Consider the following 22,189-nt stretch of genomic DNA (forward strand, 5'->3'; position numbering starts at 1 on the left):
AAGTCAACACTACCTTTAGCCTTAAAGTCATAAGAGAGCCTTCATCTCCTGCATTGCTCAGAGACAAATTATTTAGTGCTGTTAACACCCTATTGACTGGTGCCGACATACCAACTCACTTCTTTTATGATAAATGGCTGAGCAACAATGCTTACAATCTCATTAAACTCAACATTCCTTTTAAGTGCAATCTACCTGTCTCTGATATTCCTCTTTATCTTTACCCCACCATTCAAGTATCATACGCACCTGTCACCAAGAATAATAATGAGAATCTTGCTCTTCTCAAAGTTGTCACTCTTGAAACAATTGCCTCCTCCATCGAAACTTTAAGATCTCACGAGCACTGTGTCTACACCGACGGCTCAGTCCAGTCTTCTACTGGACGGACTGCAGCGGCATGTAGGTTTTATAGAAATAATATTTGTACAAAGACTGTCAGTGTCAGGTTAAACAACTGGCTGACCTCCACACAAGCAGAACTAGCAGCATTACATTTAGCAACCAGCACATTAAAAAACATTGGAGGAGGAATAATATTTTGTGATTCAAAGTCTGCTCTTCAAGCAATCGAAAACTTCTCTTGGAAGATCGACAGCAAGAACTTCATACTACCAATTATAAATGACCTAATTGATGCACAGAGTAAAGGGTCTCGAATCTCCTTTGTATGGATACCTTCACACATAAATATAACCCATCATAATGAGTCAGACATTGCAGCCAAATTAGCGTGCAACAAAGATGAAGTTGAATTAGATCTAGGTATCCCCATCTCTGCTGTCAAAACTGTATTGGTCCAAACACTCAGGTCTGATAGGAAAGAAATTACTGACTCCCAACGACCTGAAAGTATAAAAAACTACGATTTGTTCAGATCTGAAACCTACATATATGGGCAGGACAAAACGTCCACTAGACTGCGACACAGTGGTTGCAAGGATCAGGTTGGGTTACCGTTACCTGTGGCAGGTGGCTGCAGGTGACGGATCTCCCAATCCTGAGCACTCCAGTTGCAAACTCTGTGAGCAGGAACTGCGGCATGATCTCCCACACTACATCACTGAATGCCCAGTTATTAGACCTTTCAGACCAGTTGGCATGAGGTACCTGGAGCTTTGCAATTACTTTATTCACTCTCATATTCCTGAAGATATCCTCACAGTGTATCCAAAATCTACCAGTGCAGGCTACTAAACATATGGCCCTGTATGACTAACCAGGTTGACAACGGCTGTAAAACGGCCGAAACGTTCATCTTCCTTTCCAATTTCTTTGTGGATTTTCCGCACACACACACACACACACACACACACACACACACACACACACACACACACACACACACACACACACACACACACACATATATATATATATATATATATATATATATATATATATATATATATATATACATATATATATATATGTCGTACCTAGTAGCCAGAACTCACTTCTCAGCCTACTATTCAAGGCCCGATTTGCCTAATAAGCCAAGTTTTAATGAATTAATATATTTACTATAATTTTTTTCTTATGAAATGATAAAGCTACCCTTTTCTCTATGTATGAGGTCAATTTTTTTTTATTGGAGTTAAAATTAACGTAGATATATGACCGAACCTAACCAACCCTACCTAACCTAACCTAACCTCTATTTATAGGTAAGGTTAGGTTAGGTAGCCAAAAAAAGCTAGGTTAGGTTAGGTTAGGTAGGTTAGGTAGACGAAAAAACATTAATTCATGAAAACTTGGCCTATTAGGCAAATCGGGCCTTGAATAGTAGGCTGAGAAGTGCGTTCTGGCTATTAGGTACGACATATATATATATATATATATATATATATATATGAATATATATATATATATATATATATATATATATATATATATATATATATATATATATATATATATATATATATATATATAAAAGCCCACTTGGTAATTAATGAAAATTATCAGTTGGGACAAAATCTGTCGTACATTTATTTATACATCTGTTAAGAAATGAAGTTCATATTAATTCGTCATGTATATATAAGTTTTTGACTTTGATTTTTGTTTTTCCATTACCATAAAGCAAATATATTTATTCAAGAGCATGACACATAAAAGTAATGATTTCCAACCCATTTCCTTGCCAGGTCGCTGATAAAAAAATCCTTATGCAATATTTTGAATATTTTTCTTAAAGTTTTGGACAAACAATTTTTAGGTGTTGTGTGTGTGTGTGTGTGTGTACTCACCTATTTGTACTCACCTATTTGTGCTTGCATGATCGAGCATTGACTCTTGGATCCCGCCTTTCCAGCTATCGGTTGTTTACAGCAATGACTCCTGTCCCATTTCCCTATCAGACCTAGTTTTAAAAGTATGAATAGCATTTGCTTCCACAACCTGTTCCCCAAGTGCATTCCATTTTCCCACTACTCTCACGCTAAAAGAAAACTTCCTAACATCTCTGTGACTCATCTGAGTTTCCAGTTTCCACCCATGTCCCCTCGTTCTGTTATTATTACGTGTGAACATTTCATCTATTTCCACTTTGTCAATTCCCCTGAGTGTTTTATATGTCCCTATCATATCTCCTATCTCCCTTCTTTTCTCTAGTGTCGTAAGGTTCAGTTCCTTCAGACGCTCTTCATATCCCATCCCTCGTAACTCTGGGACAAGCCTCGTCGCAAACCTCTGAACCTTCTCCAGTTTCATTATGTGTTTCTTCAGGTGGGGGCTCCATAATGGCGCGGTATACTCTAAGACGGGTCTCACGTAGGCAGTGTAAAGCGCCCTAAAAGCCTCCTCATTTAGGTTTCTGAGTGAAGTTCTAATTTTCGCCAGTGTAGAGTACGCTGCTGTCGTTATCCTATTTATATGTGCCTCAGGAGTTAGATTAGGTGTCACATCCACTCCCAGGTCTCTTTCTCGAATCGTTACAGGTAGGCTGTTCCCCTTCATTGTGTACTGTCCCTTTGGTCTCCTGTCACCTGATCCCATTTCCATAACTTTACATTTACTGGTGTTAAACTCCAGTAGCCATTTCCCTGACCATCTCTGCAACCTGTTTAAGTCCTCTTGGAGGATCCTACAATCCTCGTCTGTCACAACTCTTCTCATTAATTTTGCGTCATCCGCAAACATCGACATGTATGATTCCACTCCTGTAAACATATCATTTACGTAAATTAGAAAGAGGATTGGTCCCAGCACCGATCCTTGAGGTACTCCACTTGTTACTGTTCGCCAGTCCGACTTCTCGCCCCTTACCATTACCCTCTGGCTCCTTCCTGTTAGGTAGTTCTTCACCCATGCTAGGGCCTTTCTGCTTACTCCTGCCTGCCTCTCAAGTTTGTATAGCAGTCGCATGTGCGGTACTCTATCAACGGCCTTTTGGCAGTCAAGAAATATCCAGTCTGCCCAGCCTTCTCTGTCCTGCCTTATCCTTGTTACTTTATCATAGAATTCTAAAAGGTTTGTTAGGCATGATTTCCCTGTCCAGAACCCATGTTGGTGCTTGTTTACAAACTCAATGCTCTCCAGGTGTTCAGGTGTGTGTGTGTGTGTGTGTGTGTGTGTGTGTGTGTGTGTGTGTGTGTGTGTGTGTGTGTGTGTGTGTGTGTGTGTGTGTGTGTGTTTACCTAGCCGTTCTTAGCCAACAGACTTTGAAGACTTGAGTTGTAGCTCTTGTGCCCTGCCTTTACTAACTCTTGGTCGTCTAATGCAGTGACTTTCGATTCTGGTAAAATTTGCTTAAAAATATTTGGATGGCGGAACTCTCTACCATGTCTCCTTGTGGTTCATTGCTGTTGTTTACATGATCCCTGGCAGCCTGCCTGTGGTTCATCCCTGTGTTTAGCTTGCATGTTCTCTCCTTACGCCACTGATCAACGTCAACACCCTTGAGTATTTTGTATGTTCAGATCATGTTCCCTCTTTTTACCTTCTAGTGACTTATGGTTCAGTTCCGTGAGTCTACATGTTGGTGCTGCATAATCTACTAGTGGTCGGACGTATGTTGTATCTAAGATCCTGAAAGGATCCTTGTCTACTTTTCTGTAGACTAACCCGGCTTGTGCACCACATGAGGCTGTACCGCTGATGCTATTCATTTTATGTGTGCCTCCGGAGATAAGTTTTTTATTACGTCTATTCCCAGGTCTCATTCTTTCACTGACCCTGGTAAGTTACCACAAATTAGTAAGTTATATATATATATATATATATATATATATATATATATATATATATATATATATATATATATATATATATATATATATATAGTGGTGTTTACTGGCAGCAGGTTTTTTTTTTATATATGTCTCATTGAATATGACAGCATATTCTGTATTAACTATTTTCTGGTTTAGGGCTTCTATCCCTCTGACTAGTGCTCTTGCATCAGGATTTAGTTCGAAGAGTTCTCCAAAAGTCATGTTCGTTTTTCGAAAAACTAACATGACTTTTGGAGAACTCCTCTTCCAACTAAACCCTGATGCAAGAGCACTATATATATATATATATATATATATATATATATATATATATATATATATATATATATATATATATATATATATATATATATATATATATATATATATATATATATATGTCGTACCTAGTAGCCAGAACGCACTTCTCAGCCTACTATGCAAGGCCCGATTTGCCTAATAAGCCAAGTTTTCATGAAATAATTGTTTTTCGACTACCTACCCTACCTAACCTAACCTAACTTTTTCGGCTACCTAACCGAACCTAACCTATAAAGATAGGTTAGGTTAGGTTAGGTAGGGTTGGTTAGGTTCGGTCATATATCTACGTTAATTTTAACTCCAATAAAAAAAAATTGACCTCATACATAATGAAATGGGTAGCTTTATCATTTCATACGAAAAAAATTAAAAAAAATATATTAATTCAGGAAAACTTGGCTTATTAGGCAAATCGGGCCTTGCATAGTAGGCCAAAAAGTGAGTTCTGGCTACTAGGTACGACATATATATATATATATATATATATATATATATATATATATATATATATATATATATATATATATATATATATATATATATATATATATTATTTATATATACGGGCGAGTCCTTAATCCTAATTTTTACACACACATCCCCAGAAAGCAGTCCGTAGCAGCTATCTAACTCCCAGGTACCTATTTACTGATAGGTGAACAGAGGCATCTGGGTGAAATAAATTCTGCCCATTTGTTTCCGTCTCCGCCGGGGATCGAACCCCGAGCGCTGTCCACTCAGCCGTCAGGTCGTCAGACGCTACACATAGATGTAATGGACAGTTAGATAGTAGTGCTTGGTACTGTTCACTTCATAGAGTCTGAAACGATAAAGCTAAAAACGAAACTTAAATATTTCTAGGCCTAATAATAGTAATAGTATAACATCTATTTGTATAGGAAGGTTAGGCTAGGTTAGGCTTTCTTTGCAATATATAAAACCTCTTCCGATTTGGCCAAGTTTAATAGTACCGATTTCAACCTTCTAATTGCCTTTAACTTCAATATATGTACGATGGTTCTCATCGCCACTGGCTGCTCTACTGTCCTCATCTTCATGACCTTGCAAATATCTGGGTTGCAGTCAAGTATCCACTTGCTCGACCATGCCCGCACCTCCTCCACGCTTCCGGGCGCCACCTGCAGCTCCGGCTCGCCCTCGTTCTCGTTAACTCTCGTGAGTGTGTGTGTGAGTAGCGAACGAAACATTCAGAAAATGTTCGTATTCCTGCCTCGCTCTCTCTAATGCTAATACAGAAGCTGCTGCAGCGACGTTGGTTAATGGAATTATAATAGACAGACAGCTAGGCAAACGCATAACGACAGGGGGAGAGAGAGAGAGAGAGAGAGAGAGAGAGAGAGAGAGAGAGAGAGAGAGAGAGAGAGAGAGGCAGTAAACAACAGCAATATTATTGTCTTGGAATAAGATAAGAAGTTGTAAGCTGGTTGAACTCAGCTACGCCCCACAGGTTGAGGAGTCAGCACTTACAAGCTCTCACAAGCAGCAACAACTGCCACTCACACTCTCACAAGCAACAACTACCACTCTCACAAGCAACAACTACCACTCTCACAAGCAACAACAAGCTCTCACTCTCTCACTAACAACAAGTACTCACACTCACAAACAATAACAACCACTTAGACTCACACAAGCAGCAACAACCACTCACACTAGACTGCAGTGTGAAAGCCTCCATGCCTTTCCGCGGAGGCTTTCACACTGTAGTCTATACTAAGGAAACGAACGCAGGAATGTGCCTTAATGGTAAGAGTGACTGCCCAGACAGGTACAAGCTGAGTGTTGTCAACGCCTACGTCGACCGAGCTCTCACTCACAGCTCTGGTTGGAAGCAGATCCATTAAAAGAAAAGTGACAAGCCATGCAACCTTTAAAGAAATAACTAACACTACACTTGCACCTTCTATCAGATTGTGTGACAGAAACTTCATTTCCTCGGCTATAAAATGGAGGAAAGAGTCCAGAAAGATACGAAAGACACCAATCAGAAGATACAATTAACAATATATAACAAAAACAAGAAGCCGCCAACTTACTCGGTGTATGAAGAACTCTCCATACACCAAGCAGAACGCCTTAAGATAGACCAAAGTTGTCTATGCCTTCACATGCCCCCTTGGGGACTGTCAGCCCCAAAGATCACAGTATATAGACAAGACTACAACGTCTCTCTCTAGACGATTAACAATGCACAAGCAGCAGGGCGCCATCATAGACCATATAATCCACAAACAACCAGACCATCACCAGAAACATCTTTACAAGCAACACTGAAATAATCGACAGGTATAACAACAACAGGAGACTCGACATCAGCGAGGACACTACACATCAAAAAGTCAAGGCCAGCAATCAACAGCCAGTTAACACATGATTACATTCTACCCCCTTCAAGACCCCGAGCCAATGCAGAGACAGGATCCAATGGCCCTACCTAAGGAACACAAGGAGCCACAAGAACATTAGCTGCCCATCATGGTATATTTGTATACTACGGGCTCACCATAGCCCGTGCTACTTGGGACTTTTTGTTCCAGGTAGCGAATCTTAAACAACAACAACATGGTATATTTAATACCCTATCAATATCCCCTATGTTATGCCATTCGTCCACCTGTTTTATCCACTTGTTCTCCATCACCTCACCCAAAGAGAATATAGGCCAGTGCTTAACATGATAAACATGTCCTTGAGAATGTAAAGAGTGACCTTGCGAAATGCATTCCTAGGCGTCAGACCAAAATAAAATGTGTGAAAATGAACTTTGGAGAGTTAGTTTTTCAACTTCCCTCGACAGCAAAGAAAAACATATGAAATATTGAGAAGATTCGTGTTAGAATCATTAATCTTCCCCTTTCGGTCATATTCAACAACGTATGTTAACAAGAAATATATATATATATATATATATATATATATATATATATATATATATATATATATATATATATATATATATATATATATATATATATATGTAAGCATAGACAGTCTTCTTATATTTAAGAAAGCCTTTACACACACTCTCAAGGTTCAAGTGTGTTGCTGTGTCAGATCGGGATTCCTGAGTACGTCTTCAAGTGGGAGTATGTTGTGAAGTATGATATGTTATACCCCTTCTATGGATATACACGTCACTCATACTGCAACCACAGATACCCGCAGTGACTTAGCATTTAGCGAGGCGGTAGGTGGGAGGGAGGGAGGGTAGAGGAAGAGAGAGAGAGAGAGAGAGAGAGAGAGAGAGAGAGAGAGAGAGAGAGAGAGAGAGAGAGAGAGAGAGAGAGAAACAAAGAGAGGCACTATTATGTTTATATTTACTTGCCAAAATGAGGTTGTAGGGTTGAGTCTCATCTGCTGGTCCTGGACTTTGTAGCTGTCAGTCATCTGGTGTAAATATTTCGCCCCTATTTGAAACTTAGAGCTAAAGTTGGCTTCACCTTCCTTTCCCTGCTAACTCATCCCTCTTATATCCGAGACCAGTCTTATTGCAGATCTCTGAACTTTTGAAAGATTTGGTGTATTTTACTAGGCTAGAGCTCCATGCTGGTGTTGTGAACTTCTGCACTGGTCTTAGGATAGTGGTAAACCACTAAACCTGGCCAGGTTTCTGAGTGCTGCCCTGAATGGTCTCTAGTTCTGAGTGTGTCTTATGAGGACAATCCTCTGCTACGTGCCCCAGATTTACGGGTTTGGCCTCTTGGTTTATTGATGTAGTTAAGGCCTAACTTCCATAAGGTAGGCTGCCACCACAGCAGCTTTTTGGCTACCAGACAAACATACTTTTGTTTGAGACAATCGACTTGAGAATGATCCAGGACGGACCGAAACGTCGTCGTCCCTTCACCTTCTAGTGTGTGGTCTGGTCAACATACTTTAGTCGTGAACATGATTCAGGATTAAAATGATCTTTCACTATACATATGATGGTAATTCCCCTCATCCTTTTCTTTGTTATGATAGTGAAGCACAGCCTCACTATACTCTCCATACCTTCAGAATCACCTTCACACTTCATTATCTTTCATTTTCAGGGCATTTACCCGACTTACCCCATATATCTTCCTGGAGAATATAGGAATAATTACTTTTCCCTGACCCTCCTTCTCATTACTCTCGGATCCTCTGGAAAGATTGATTTGAACAAATGCTTTTAATCAGTTGGATCATTGACTTAATTTGTGCTCAGAAACGAGTCTAGGAATTGCCGTCTTTTGGAGACTATTTGCGATCTTTTGGAGACCGTTCGCGATCTTTTGGAGACCGTTCGCCATCTTTTGGAGACCGTTCGCCATCTTTTGGAGACCGTTCGCCATCTTTTAGAGACCGTTCACCATCTTTTGGAGACAATTCACTCTTAATTCTTTCATTATTTCTCAACTACTTTTATTATTGTTTCATTCTTATTTTACCTTCTGTTTGTAGGATTTTTTCTTATCCATCAATACTTCTCCGATTACATCATTCAGCTTTAGTAGTTTATTTAAAACATTTACCAGCACCTTTGTTGCTCTGAAGCCGTGCTGGAGTTCAGCTATAAAGTTCACTCCCTCTCATGTACCTTTGCTGGACATGTATTTCGCAGACACTCAGTTGTAGTTTAGCTCCTATTGTCTGACCTCTTACTTTTAGACGTAAGGGAGCCGGTCAACCGAGCGGACAGCACGCTGGACTTGTGATCCTGTGGTCCTGGGTTCGATCCCAGGCGCCGGCGAGAAACATTGGGCAGAGTTTCTTTCACCCTATGCCCCTGTTACCTGTTACCTAGCAGTAAAATAGGTACCTGGGTGTTAGCTGTCACGGGCTGCTTCCTGGGGGTGGAGGCCTGGTCGAGGACCGGGCCGCGGGGACACCAAAAAGCCCCGAAATCATCTCAAGATAACCTCAAGATAACCTAGACATGCAATGATTGCTCTCTTCGAACTCTCAGGCAATTTTCTCGTTTTCAGTTACTTTTTTGAAGAGGCATATTTTTGTAGTTTAGCGTCTTATCTTTGCCCTCTTATCTTATAGATAGGATTACCCTCTTCCAACTGTCAGGCAGTTACCCCCGTTTTCAGTTACTTAAGATCACCGAGAGTGGCTTACCTATCAGCCTTAGTTCTAGTGATAGTTTGCCGTTTTCCACAAGACGGCCAGATGAGTCGTTAGTGTTTTCATCTTTTAGTGTGATATACTAAAGTTTCCTAGAGTTACCACGTTTTCTAGAACTAAAGTTACTACGTTTTCATAACTCCTGGGAAATCTATATTCTCGTATTGATAAATATTTCCTTAAATCTTCCAGTGGTTTTAGAACGCAGAGTTTTTCTTCTCGAGTTCTTTCCAAGTAATCACAACTTTGGTGTTAAAAACCTATTTCTCGTTATCCTTTCTACATCTTTTCTTTTGGAGTTTATTTATATGTGTTATTTCTAGTTCTGCGGGTACTTTGTGATTACTTGGGTATTAATCTGCTTCACACTCACACTCACACACACACACACTCACACACACACACACACACACACACACACACTCACACACACACACACACACTCACACACACACACACACACACACACACACAGGCTCTCAGCGTGCCTCTGGCAATGATCTTTAATGAGTCACTTATGTCGGGAGAATTGCCCAGTTGCTGGAAGGAGGCAAATGTCGTACCAATTTTCAAAAAAGGTGATAGGGAGGAGGCACTTAACTACAGACCCGTATCACTGACAAGCATCCCCTGCAAAATACTTGAAAGAATAATTAGGCTAAGACTTGTTAAGCACCTGGAGAGCATTGGGTTTGTAAACAAGCACCAACATGGGTTCTGGACAGGGAAATCATGCCTAACAAACCTTTTAGAATTCTATGATAAAGTAACAAGGATAAGGCAGGACAGAGAAGGCTGGGCAGACTGCATATTTCTTGACTGCCAAAAGGCCTTTGATACGGTACCGCACATGAGACTGCTATACAAACTTGAGAGGCAGGCAGGAGTAAGCGGAAAGGCCCTAGTATGGGTGAAGAACTACCTAACAGGAAGTAGCCAGAGGGTAATGGTAAGGGGCGAAAAGTCGGACTGGCGAACAGTAACAAGTGGAGTACCTCAAGGATCGGTGCTGGGACCAATCCTCTTTCTAATTTACGTAAATGATATGTTTACAGGAGTGGAATCATACATGTCAATGTTTGCGGATGACGCAAAATTAATGAGAAGAGTTGTGACAGACGAGGATTGTAGGATCCTCCAAGAGGACAGGTTGCAGAGATGGTCAGGGAAATGGCTACTGGAGTTTAACACCAGTAAATGTAAAGTTATGGAAATTGGATCAGGTGACAGGAGACCAAAGGGACAGTACACAATGAAGGGGAACAGCCTACCTGTAACGATTCGAGAAAGAGACCTGGGAGTGGATGTGACACCTAATCTAACTCCTGAGGCACATATAAATAGGATAACGACAGCAGCGTACTCTACACTGGCGAAAATTAGAACTTCACTCAGAAACCTAAATGAGGAGGCTTTTAGGGCGCTTTACACTGCCTACGTGAGACCCGTCTTAGAGTATGCCGCGCCATCATGGAGCCCCCACCTGAAGAAATACATAAAGAAACTGGAGAAGGTTCAGAGGTTTGCGACGAGGCTTGTCACAGAGTACGAGGGATAGGATATGAAGAGCGTCTGAAGGAACTGAACCTTACGACACTAGAGAAAAGAAGGGAGAGAGGAGATATGATAGGGACATATAAAATACTCAGGGGAATTGGCAAAGTGGAAATAGATTAAATGTTCACACGTAATAATAACAGAACGAGGGGACGTGGGTGGAAACTGGAAACTCAGATGAGTCACAGAGATGTTAGGAAGTTTTCTTTTAGCGTGAGAGTAGTGGAAAAATGGAATGCACTTGGGGAACAGGTTGTGGAAGCAAATACTATTCAGACTTTTAAAACTAGATATGATAGGGAAATGGGACAGGAGTCATTGCTGTAAACAACCGATAGCTGGAAAGGCGGGATCCAACAGTCAATGCTCGATCCTGCAAGCACAAATTGGTGAATAGGTGAGTACACTCAGGTGGAAACTTAGTACCCAGATGAGCCACAGAGACGTTAGAAAGAATTTTTTCAGTGTCAGAGTAGTTAATAAATGGAATGCACTAGGCAGTGATGTGGTGGAGGCTGACTCCATAAACTGTTTCAAATGTAGATATGATAGAGCCCAGTAGGCTCAGGAATCTGTACACCAGTTGATTGACAGTTGAGAGGCGGGACCAAAGAACCAAAGCTCAACCCCCGCAAGCACAATTAGGTGAGTACAATTAGGTGATTATACACACACACAGACCGGGACCAAAGAGCCAGAGCTCAACCCCCGCAAGCACAATTAGGTGAGTACACAAAGTCCCACAGGGCTCTGTACTCGGATCTATCCTGTTTCTGATACAGTATACGTAAATGATCTCCCAGAGGGTATAGACTCATTCCTCTCAATGTTTGCTGACGACGCCAAAATTATGAGAAGGATTAAGACAGAGGAGGACAGCTTGAGGCTTCAAGAAGACCTGGACAAGCTGCAGGAATGGTCGAACAAATGGTTGTTAAAGTTTAACCCAAGCAAATGTAATGTAATGAAGATAGGCGTAGGGAGCCGGAGACCAGATACAAGGTATCATTTGGGAGATGAAATACTTCAAGAGTCAGAGAGAAAGACCTGGGGGTTGATATCACGCCAGACCTATCCCCTGAAGCTCATATCAAGAGGATAACATCAGCAGCATATGCCAGGTTGGCTAACATAAGAATGGCCTTTAGAAACTTGTGTAAGGAATCTTTCAGAACATTATAAACCACATATGTCAGACCAATCCTGGAGTATGCGGCTCCAGCATGGAGTCCATATCTAGTCAAGCATAAGACTAAACTGGAAAAGGTTCAAAGGTTTGCCACCAGACTAGTACCCGAACTGATGGGTATGAGCTACGAGGAGAGACTACGGGAATTAAACCTCACATCACTGGGAGACAGAAGTTAGAGGGGACATGATCACCACATACAAGATTCTCAGAGAAATTGATAGGGTAGATAAAGACAGACTTTTTAACACAAGGGGCAAACGCACTAGAGAACACAGGTGGAAATTCAGTGCCCAAACGAGCCATAGAGACGTTAGAAAGAACTTTTTCAGTGTCAGAGTAGTAGACAAATGGAATGCATTAGGAATTGATGTGGTGGAAGCTGACTCCATACACAGCTTCAAGTGTAAATATGATAGAGCCCAATAGGCTCAGGAACCTGTACACCAGTTGATTGACGGTTAAGAGGCGGAACCAAAGAGCCAGAGCTCAATCCCCGCAAGCACAATTAGGTAAGGCAATTAGGTAAGTACACACACACGTGTGTGTGTGTGTGTGTGTGTGTGTGTGTGTGTGTGTGTGTGTGTGTGTGTGTGTGTGTGTGCGTGCGTGCGTGCGTGCGTGCGTGTGCGCACGCCTCACCTGCATACCTGACACACACGCTCACAAACTCATCATGTTTACAGGTTCCTTTTCTTATCAGAGCTCATGGAGAGTGTCAAGAAGGCGCGTCATCTCTGAGATGTTTCTATACCCACGATAAGAAACTGGCTCTGTAGATAAGACTGCAGCCACCTTCAGTAGAGTCAAGATGTAGCTTCTTAAACACGGGCGATCCGGAGGTGGATTAATGTAATATTGTTGCTGCTATCTTCTGCATTATTGCTCATATTTTCTCACAAGTTTGCTCGCCTCAGTTAAGTCTGTAATCTGTGGGAAATTTCGTGTATGGTGTGTGTGTATGCACCTAGTTGTGCTGGTGGGGGTTGAGCTCTGCTCTTTCCGCCCGCCTCTCGTCTGTCAATTAATCAACTGTTACTAACTTTTTTTTCACACACACACACCTATGAAGCAGTCTGTAACAGCTGTCTAACTCCCAAGTACCTATTTACTGCAAGTTAAGAGGATCATCAGGGTGAAAGAAACTCTGCCTATTGTTTCGCGCCGGCGCCGGGAATCGAACCCCGGACCGCAGGATTACGTGTCCAGCGTGCTGTTCACTCAGAGTATGTGTGTGTGTGTAACAAACACAACAACACACACATTCAAACCCATGAACAAGTAAACTCACAACTCGGCCCCTCCACACACACACACACACACACACACACACACACACACACACACACACACACGCTCCACATACTCAAGCAAGTTCACCAACACGCACGTGTGAACACCTGGAGCACAATTGACACCTACCTGACCTCTTAATGCGGCTTCAGAGGCACGGGAGGCATGCACCAGTCAAGCACCCGACGCATGCGGTAGCCAGACACTCCACACACACGCACGTGCCAGCCACCGTCTCTATCCCACCGGACACATATCCACTTATCCAAGAAACTAGCCCCCCAAAAAAGCCCCTTCCCTCAACAAAAAAGTAAGAATTTCAATGATACTCACCATTTAAATTCGAACCGGGCGTTTGACATCCAGGTTCCGTGACTCCTAGTGGCTCGTCAGAGATGTTCTTCATGATGGCGTCGTCATTGCTGCGTGGTATAGGTTCCTTTCAGGCCATCACAGTAGTGCAGGGAAGAGTAGGGTACTTGCACATTTTGCTAACTCTCAGGAGGTCCTTCATATTTTGACGCGAGGGCGCTGTGAACTGAGGACTATCTCGCATTCCGCCTCGGGTTATATGGCCATTGTTTACATTCTATGTTGGTAGCTTATTAGGGCGGGTCGTCTCACATTCTTCGCAGGTAAGTAGGTGAGAGGAGCGCCTCACATTTCTCTAGTGTTGCCGGGACCTCCCCTGAGATTCCGCCTGGGTGAGTTTATTGGCCACGTTCCTGAGGGTTGTGGTTTGCGTGTGTGCGTGCGTTGCGTGTGTGTAGGTGATGTGTACTTTATCTGCCCTGGTGCTCGTGTCCTTAGATACGGCTCGTGTCCTAAATCTTTCCCCCCAGTGGGTCGGGGCAGCTGTCCAGCGATAGCACAGATGTCCTAACTCAAGACACAGGTGTCCGGGTCAGCTCTCTCCCTCCGGCCGGATACCTACCGCACACACACAGAGAAATGTGAATCTCGTTCGTCCCAGTCGACATTGTTCACGAGAGGTGAGGTGAACGCTGACCATACAGCACAGTTGAACCTGAACCCCCCCCCCCCCCACACACACACACACACACACACACACACACACACACACACACACACACACACACACACACACACACACACACACACACACACACACACACGCACACACACGCACGCACACACGCAGGCACGCACGCGAGACCGATGGGTCTTCGTGTCTGAGAAACACCAACAAGTTAGAGGACCGGGAAGGAGATGAATGATTCAAGTTTTGTCATAAAGCAGAACGAGAGAGCCGCCACTGGTCCTTAGTCCTGTGCTTGTGGTGGTGTGGGTGGTGTGGGTGGTGGTGGTGGTGTTGGTGGTGTTGGTGGTGTTGTTGGTGTTGTTGGTGGTGTTGGTGGTGTTGGTGGTGGTGGTGGTGTGGGTGGTGTTGGTGGTGTTGGTGGTGGTGGTGGTGGTGGTGTTGGTGGTGTTGGTGGTGGTGTTGGTGGAGGTGTTGGTGGTGTTGGTGGTGTTGGTGGTGGTGTTGGTGGTGGTGGTGTGGGTGGTGGTGGTGGTGTTGGTGGTGGTGGTGGTGTGGGTGGTGGTGGTGGTGTTGGTGGTGGTGGTGTTGGTGGTGGTGTTGGTGGTGTGGGTGGTGTTGGTGGTGGTGTTGGTGGTGGTGTTGGTGGTGGTGTTGGTGGTGTTGGTGTTGTTGGTGGTGTTGGTGGTGGTGTTGGTGGTGTTGGTGGTGTTGGTGGTGGTGGTGGTGTTGGGGGTGTTGGTGGTGTTGGTGGTGGTGGTGGTGTGGGTGGTGGTGGTGGTGTTGGTGGTGGTGGTGGAGTTGGTGGTGGTGGTGGTGTGGGTGGTGGTGGTGGTGTTGGTGGTGGTGGTGTTGGTGTTGGTGGTGGTGGTGGTGTTGGTGGTGGTGGTGGTGTGGGTGGTGGTGGTGGTGTTGGTGGTGGTGGTGTTGGTGGTGTTGGTGGTGGTGGTGGTGTTGGTGGTGGTGGTGTTGGTGGTGTTGGTGGTGGTGTTGGTGGTGTTGGTGGTGGTGGTGGTGGTGTTGGTGGTGGTGTTGGTGGTGGTGTTGGTGGTGGTGGTGGTGTTAGTGGTGGTGTTAGTGGTGGTGGTGGTGTGGGTGGTGGTGGTGGTGTTGGTGGTGGTGGTGTTGGTGGTGGTGTGGGTGGTGGTGGTGTTGGTGGTGGTGGTGGTGTTGGTGGTGGTGGTGGTGTGGGTGGTGGTGGTGGTGTTGGTGGTGGTGGTGTTGGTGGTGTTGGTGGTGGTGGTGGTGGTGTTGGTGGTGGTGTTGGTGGTGTTGGTGGTGGTGGTGGTGTTAGTGGTGGTGTTAGTGGCGGTGGTGGTGTGGGTGGTGGTGGTGGTGTTGGTGGTGGTGGTGTTGGTGGTGGTGGTGTTGGTGGTGTTGGTGGTGGTGGTGTGGGTGTTGGTGGTGGTGTTGGTGGTGGTGGTGGTGTTAGTGGTGGTGTTAGTGGTGGTGGTGGTGTGGGTGGTGGTGGTGGTGTTGGTGGTGGTGGTGGTGGTGTGGGTGGTGGTGGTGTTGGTGGTGGTGGTGGTGTTGGTGGTGGTGTGGGTGGTGGTGGTGGTGGTGGTGGTGTTGGTGGTGTTGGTGGTGGTGGTGGTGGTGTTGGTGGTGGTGTTGGTGGTGTTGGTGGTGGTGTTGGTGATGGTGTTGGTGGTGTTGGTGGTGGTGGTGGTGGTGTTGGTGGTGTTGGTGGTGTTGGTGGTGGTGGTGGTGTTGGTGGTGGTGGTGGTGTGGGTGGTGGTGGTGGTGTTGGTGGTGGTGGTGGTGTTGGTGGTGGTGTTGGTGGTGTTGGTGGTGGTGTTGGTGGTGTTGGTGGTGGTGTTGGTGGTGGTGTTGGTGGTGTTGGTGGTGGTGGTGGTGTTGGTGGTGGTGGTGTTGGTGTTGGTGGTGTTGGTGGTGGTGTTGGTGGTGGTGTTTTGTGGTGTTGGTGGTGGTGTTGGTGGTTTTGGTGGTGGTGTTGGTGTTGGTGGTGTTGGTGGTGGTGTTGGTGGTGTTGGTGGTGTGGGTGGTGTTGGTGGTGTTGGTGGTGTTGGTGATGTGGGTGGTGTTGGTGGTGTTGGTGGTGGTGGTGGTGTGGGTGGTGTTGGTGGTGGTGGTGTTGGTGGTGGTGGTGTTGTTGGTGGTGTTGTTGTTGGTGGTGGTGGTGGTGGTGGTGTTGGTGGTGTGGGTGGTGGTGGTGGTGTTGGTGGTGTGGGTGGTGGGGGTGGTGTGGGTGGTGTTGGTGGTTGTGGGAACCGACCTGTGAGATTTATATTTATTTAATTTATATGAATTTATATTTACGTTAATTTATATACTTCGATAGCAATTTGTATAATGATAAGTGGACTGTATTTCTGCAATAATCTCATAATCTCACAAATCGATCCTCTACACATTAGGGGGGGTTATTATATTAATATATATGCAGCCAATCAAACTACAGTAATAGCTACATACATTGATGAGGTTCCTTATCTTATAGTACAGCAGGTTAGTCCACCAGGTATAACTAGGGTGTAGACACCAAATTATCCTCTTTGAGGTAGCTTCTATCACCCAGTAACTGGTGCACATAATCTTGCATCCTCGTCTTGACCTGTCAAAAGTGCGCTAGCTGTGAAGCCAGATACCTATATATGACAAGTATATCAGAGAAAACAGTACATGGAACATGAAGACCTGGCTTAATTACCTTTAGTTTGAGGCTTCCATGTGATCTAACCGGATAACCCTACCCAATGACATTAATGGCCACTAATGATAGATAATGGGTTTCGGATAGACACTTAACTTGAATTTGTAGACAGCGTGTTGATAATGGTACACTTTTAGTTTCCATAACACTACGTCCAAGTAAATTTAACAGGAGCCGAATTTGCTCCCGTGTGAGCCTCTGGTCTCGTATAAACAACAATGGCTGCCCTCCTTCCTCCACTCTGACGCCTGGCTTACTTTGTCCAGATTTCAGAAAGTGATAGAAGGGTCACATTTACTCTACTTTAATATTGATAATTAAGTTAATTTATATAAGATGTTTTTATGATGGTAAAGTCCAAAGACTAATGTATTTAAGAACAATTCCCACCATAATAGGTGGTGAATTATAATAGTGTGTGGTGATGATATCCCGTTTTCTTTAGACGGTAATTCCACTACAAGTTACGTTTTCTATGGGTAACTTGTTGGTAATACAGTTATTATCTGTATGATTATTAAATGGTGTCGGATTTTCCGACATAATTCCCCAGGGGGCTGCTCACGGGTCGAAGTCCTGTTTAGAACAGACGAACACCGATACTCCTCCTTCGAATTATTAGATTAATCACACATTTGTGCGTCTGTTCGTACAGGACGGATGTCCCGTACTAGAGTTGCAGGGGTTAGAAGTCTAATGCGATTTCATTTCCCTGTCAACTCTTGAAAGGCTAATATTCAAGCCTTATTACATATTATTTAACCCAGAAGACTGAATGTGATCAAGTACTACAGTCAAGTATGATTCAGGGACTGCAGTGAGATCAGTGACATTAGATATAACTTGAAGTTTGTTCAGGTAACTGGTCACTGATATATAAACACTGAGGCCCATGGAATACATCTTGATTAAATAATAAATGTATCAAATCAGTCATCAAATTTATTGGGGTTTAATTTAGTTAATTGATTCAGAAGATTGAATAGCTCATCATTAAAGTAAAGTATGGTTCTGAGACTGCAGTGGGTTCAGTGACATTGGTCGCAGTGACTTGTAGCTGTTTTAGGCTACTGTTCACTGATTTGCCACTGAGGCCTCATGAACTCATCTCCAGCTTTAAATGATGATACTAACATCAACCTCTGTTACTATAGTCAGCTGTAATCTCCTTAGTATAATGCTACTGGAGAAATATAATCAGCTGACAAATTTAGATTTCTACTGGTATTGTTTATCTGCAGGCATAGGTCTCCTCAGGCTTGATACTGGGCCTGAGAGTAATTTACCTCCTGCAGAGTTTAACATGGTTATACCCTGATATTTAGTAGGGCTACCGATGAATCGATGGCAATAGTCTGTCCCAACAAGGAGACCGAAGTCAGTGAGGTGATCAGACTTAATATTATCTGCCAATTTTATTCCTCTATTTCTCAGGAATTTGGCTGTTGCTCTCAGACCTTGAACTTGTAGGTCTACTGGTATTTTGTCCACCACAATGGCTTGTACTCGACAGACGTACCTGCCTAAGCGTACTGATGGTTGTACCACCTGGTAGACTTGAGGTCCTGCATCTGTTACAAACCCTGAGATGTTGAATGACATCTGGGCTACAGGCCTTAATTGTAATTCATCTGCCAACTTTTTAGTAATATATGTTCTCTGGGATCCTTGGTCAAACAACCCACGGGTATGGACCTTGGCCCTCTTATTCAGGATGGTAATTTGGGCAGTAGGCAAAGTCGTATTACCTTTAGACTTTGCCGATTGGACACTCTTTGTTTGTTGCACCTTGCAGTACTGTACTGTGGTGGGAATGCTATCTTCCACCTTGGGTCTTGAATACGTTAATTTCGTATATTTGCACAGTGCTGCATGGTGTCTACCTCTTCTACACCTGTTGCAGGTGTTGAATTGGGTATCACAATAGTCTATGTTGTGTGACTTGAGACACCTTGCACATCTCCCTAATTCCTGGAGTCGCTCCATACGAGTGTCTCTGGTTGGATAATTAGCACAACAGTATGTTGAATGTTTCCTTTTGCAGAACATACATGTTCCCCAGCCTACTGCACGTTTGGAAGTTACCGGTTTGGGTGAACTAGTAACAGTAGGCTTGGAGGATGCTGCTGCATTGTCAGATTTTCTGCAACTTGATGTTAGAGTAATTGACTGATGTTTATTTGGGGTAGTTGTTTTACCCTTTAATTGACTCTTATTTTCTATTTCTGAAGGCTTGCAAGAGGCTTTAACTTCCTCATTTGCTCGTCGTTTGTTTATGATGGAATGTAAACCTTCAGTGATGTCCTGTACTGTCAGGATGGTGTTATGTTGATGTGCATATAATTCATCTAGTATATCGCTGGACAATTTTCGTTGAAGGACTACTTTGGTCATCCATTCACTAGTAGTTATATCAACCTTAAGACTGAATATTCTTAGCAGTGACTCAAACTCCATGCTGAAGGATTGTAATGAGTCAGCAGTCTGATCAGGTTGAGGTAAATCCAGCAATTGTAGTACTAGATGTATGACAGTTTTCTCATTGCCAGCATTATCCATACTGGCTCGTTGGTGAAGCCTTGTGGGACTTGTACTTGGGCTGCTCATAATACTGAACAAACACTAATGGTAGCCTAGGGTAAATTCTGCACTCACTAGGCAATAATCCTACCTCTACTAGAGGTTAGCACTTAAAATTAATACACATTATATATATACAATCATACACACTAATGATTTGAGTGATAAACCAGTGTCACTGGAAGTACCTTTAGGTTAGCTCTTCTATATCACCCCAGGATGGTAGAGACACTAATTAATCACTCAAAGGTGTAATGATCATAAGTAAATTATTATATATACAACTCAACTCGAGTTGATAAAAATTACACCCAAAATAGGGTCTGGACCATTCATTAATGGTGCTAGGTTAATCAATATAGTACAACTGACTATTGTAATAATGGGACTAGGATGAACAATAATAGTTCAACTAGTCATATCCTACCCTGTTGTGGGTTGGCAATTAGTAAATATTATATTGAGAACACTAGTGCAATTTATATTAAATGATTCTCTATTTTGGAGAAATAATATACACAATTATTGATAATAGCCTCTTAATTAGCCTCTATGAAACTTCTATTATTATCTAGAAGTATTAAATATTATTAGTGACCTCGCGAAATAAACTCCACAAAATTCGTAGATAATCTCTCGCGAAATGTAACACCACGAAATCCGTGAACAATCTCGCGAAGACACAGTCACTAATTTGGCTGGATTCTATATTAGCGCTGTCATTTCACGAAATAACACGCCACCAAATCTGTGGGTGTGCATGAAACCGCTGACTAAGGCTGATCTGGGCTGAGGGAGGCTCCTGAGCTCCCTCGAGGCTACGCTGCCGTCTTGACTGCTGGCTTTGTTTAAATAACACTGCACTAGTATATTTAATGAATCCACTGGATAACTGGTTCATCCGGTACTAAGATGACCAAATGTGGGTTCAAAGGATCAAATAATCCGTCATCCGGTTCGAAGATGACCAAATAATGTGGGAACCGACCTGTGAGATTTATATTTATTTAATTTATATGAATTTATATTTACGTTAATTTATATACTTCGATAGCAATTTGTATAATGATAAGTGGACTGTATTTCTGCAATAATCTCATAATCTCACAAATCGATCCTCTACACATTAGGGGGGGTTATTATATTAATATATATGCAGCCAATCAAACTACAGTAATAGCTACATACATTGATGAGGTTCCTTATCTTATAGTACAGCAGGTTAGTCCACCAGGTATAACTAGGGTGTAGACACCAAATTATCCTCTTTGAGGTAGCTTCTATCACCCAGTAACTGGTGCACATAATCTTGCATCCTCGTCTTGACCTGTCAAAAGTGCGCTAGCTGTGAAGCCAGATACCTATATATGACAAGTATATCAGAGAAAACAGTACATGGAACATGAAGACCTGGCTTAATTACCTTTAGTTTGAGGCTTCCATGTGATCTAACCGGATAACCCTACCCAATGACATTAATGGCCACTAATGATAGATAATGGGTTTCGGATAGACACTTAACTTGAATTTGTAGACAGCGTGTTGATAATGGTACACTTTTAGTTTCCATAACACTACGTCCAAGTAAATTTAACAGGAGCCGAATTTGCTCCCGTGTGAGCCTCTGGTCTCGTATAAACAACAATGGCTGCCCTCCTTCCTCCACTCTGACGCCTGGCTTACTTTGTCCAGATTTCAGAAAGTGATAGAAGGGTCACATTTACTCTACTTTAATATTGATAATTAAGTTAATTTATATAAGATGTTTTTATGATGGTAAAGTCCAAAGACTAATGTATTTAAGAACAATTCCCACCATAATAGGTGGTGAATTATAATAGTGTGTGGTGATGATATCCCGTTTTCTTTAGACGGTAATTCCACTACAAGTTACGTTTTCTATGGGTAACTTGTTGGTAATACAGTTATTATCTGTATGATTATTAAATGGTGTCGGATTTTCCGACAGTGGTGTTGGTGGTGGGGGTGGTGTTGGTGGTGTTGGTGGTGTTGGTGGTGTGGGTGATGTTGGTGGTGTGGGTGGTGTTGGTGGTGTTGGGTGGTGTTGGTGGTGTGGGTGGTGTTGGTGGTGTTGGTGGTGTGGGTGGTGTGGGTGGTGTTGGGTGGTGTTGGTGGTGTTGGTGGTGTGGGTGGTGTTGGTGGTGTGGGTGGTGGTGTTGGTGGTGGTGTTGGTGGTGTGGGTGGTGTTGGTGGTGGTGTTGGTGGTGTTGGTGGTGGTGTTG

The 22,189-nt window shown here is 43.2% G+C and overlaps 1 protein-coding gene across 1 annotated transcript in view; it reads right to left on the minus strand.

Moving 5' to 3' along the window:
* The window catches only part of LOC123765384 (uncharacterized), a 473,535-nt gene that overhangs the window by 445,712 nt on the left and 5,634 nt on the right, over positions 1-22,189 (minus strand). The window contains exon 2 of the mRNA XM_069335483.1: positions 14,026-14,622. The gene's annotated coding sequence lies outside the window, so the exon portion shown is untranslated. The remainder of the gene's footprint in view (positions 1-14,025; positions 14,623-22,189) is intronic.

Source organism: Procambarus clarkii, chromosome 33 (genome assembly GCF_040958095.1).
Source record: "Procambarus clarkii isolate CNS0578487 chromosome 33, FALCON_Pclarkii_2.0, whole genome shotgun sequence".
Lineage (NCBI taxonomy): Eukaryota > Metazoa > Arthropoda > Malacostraca > Decapoda > Cambaridae > Procambarus > Procambarus clarkii.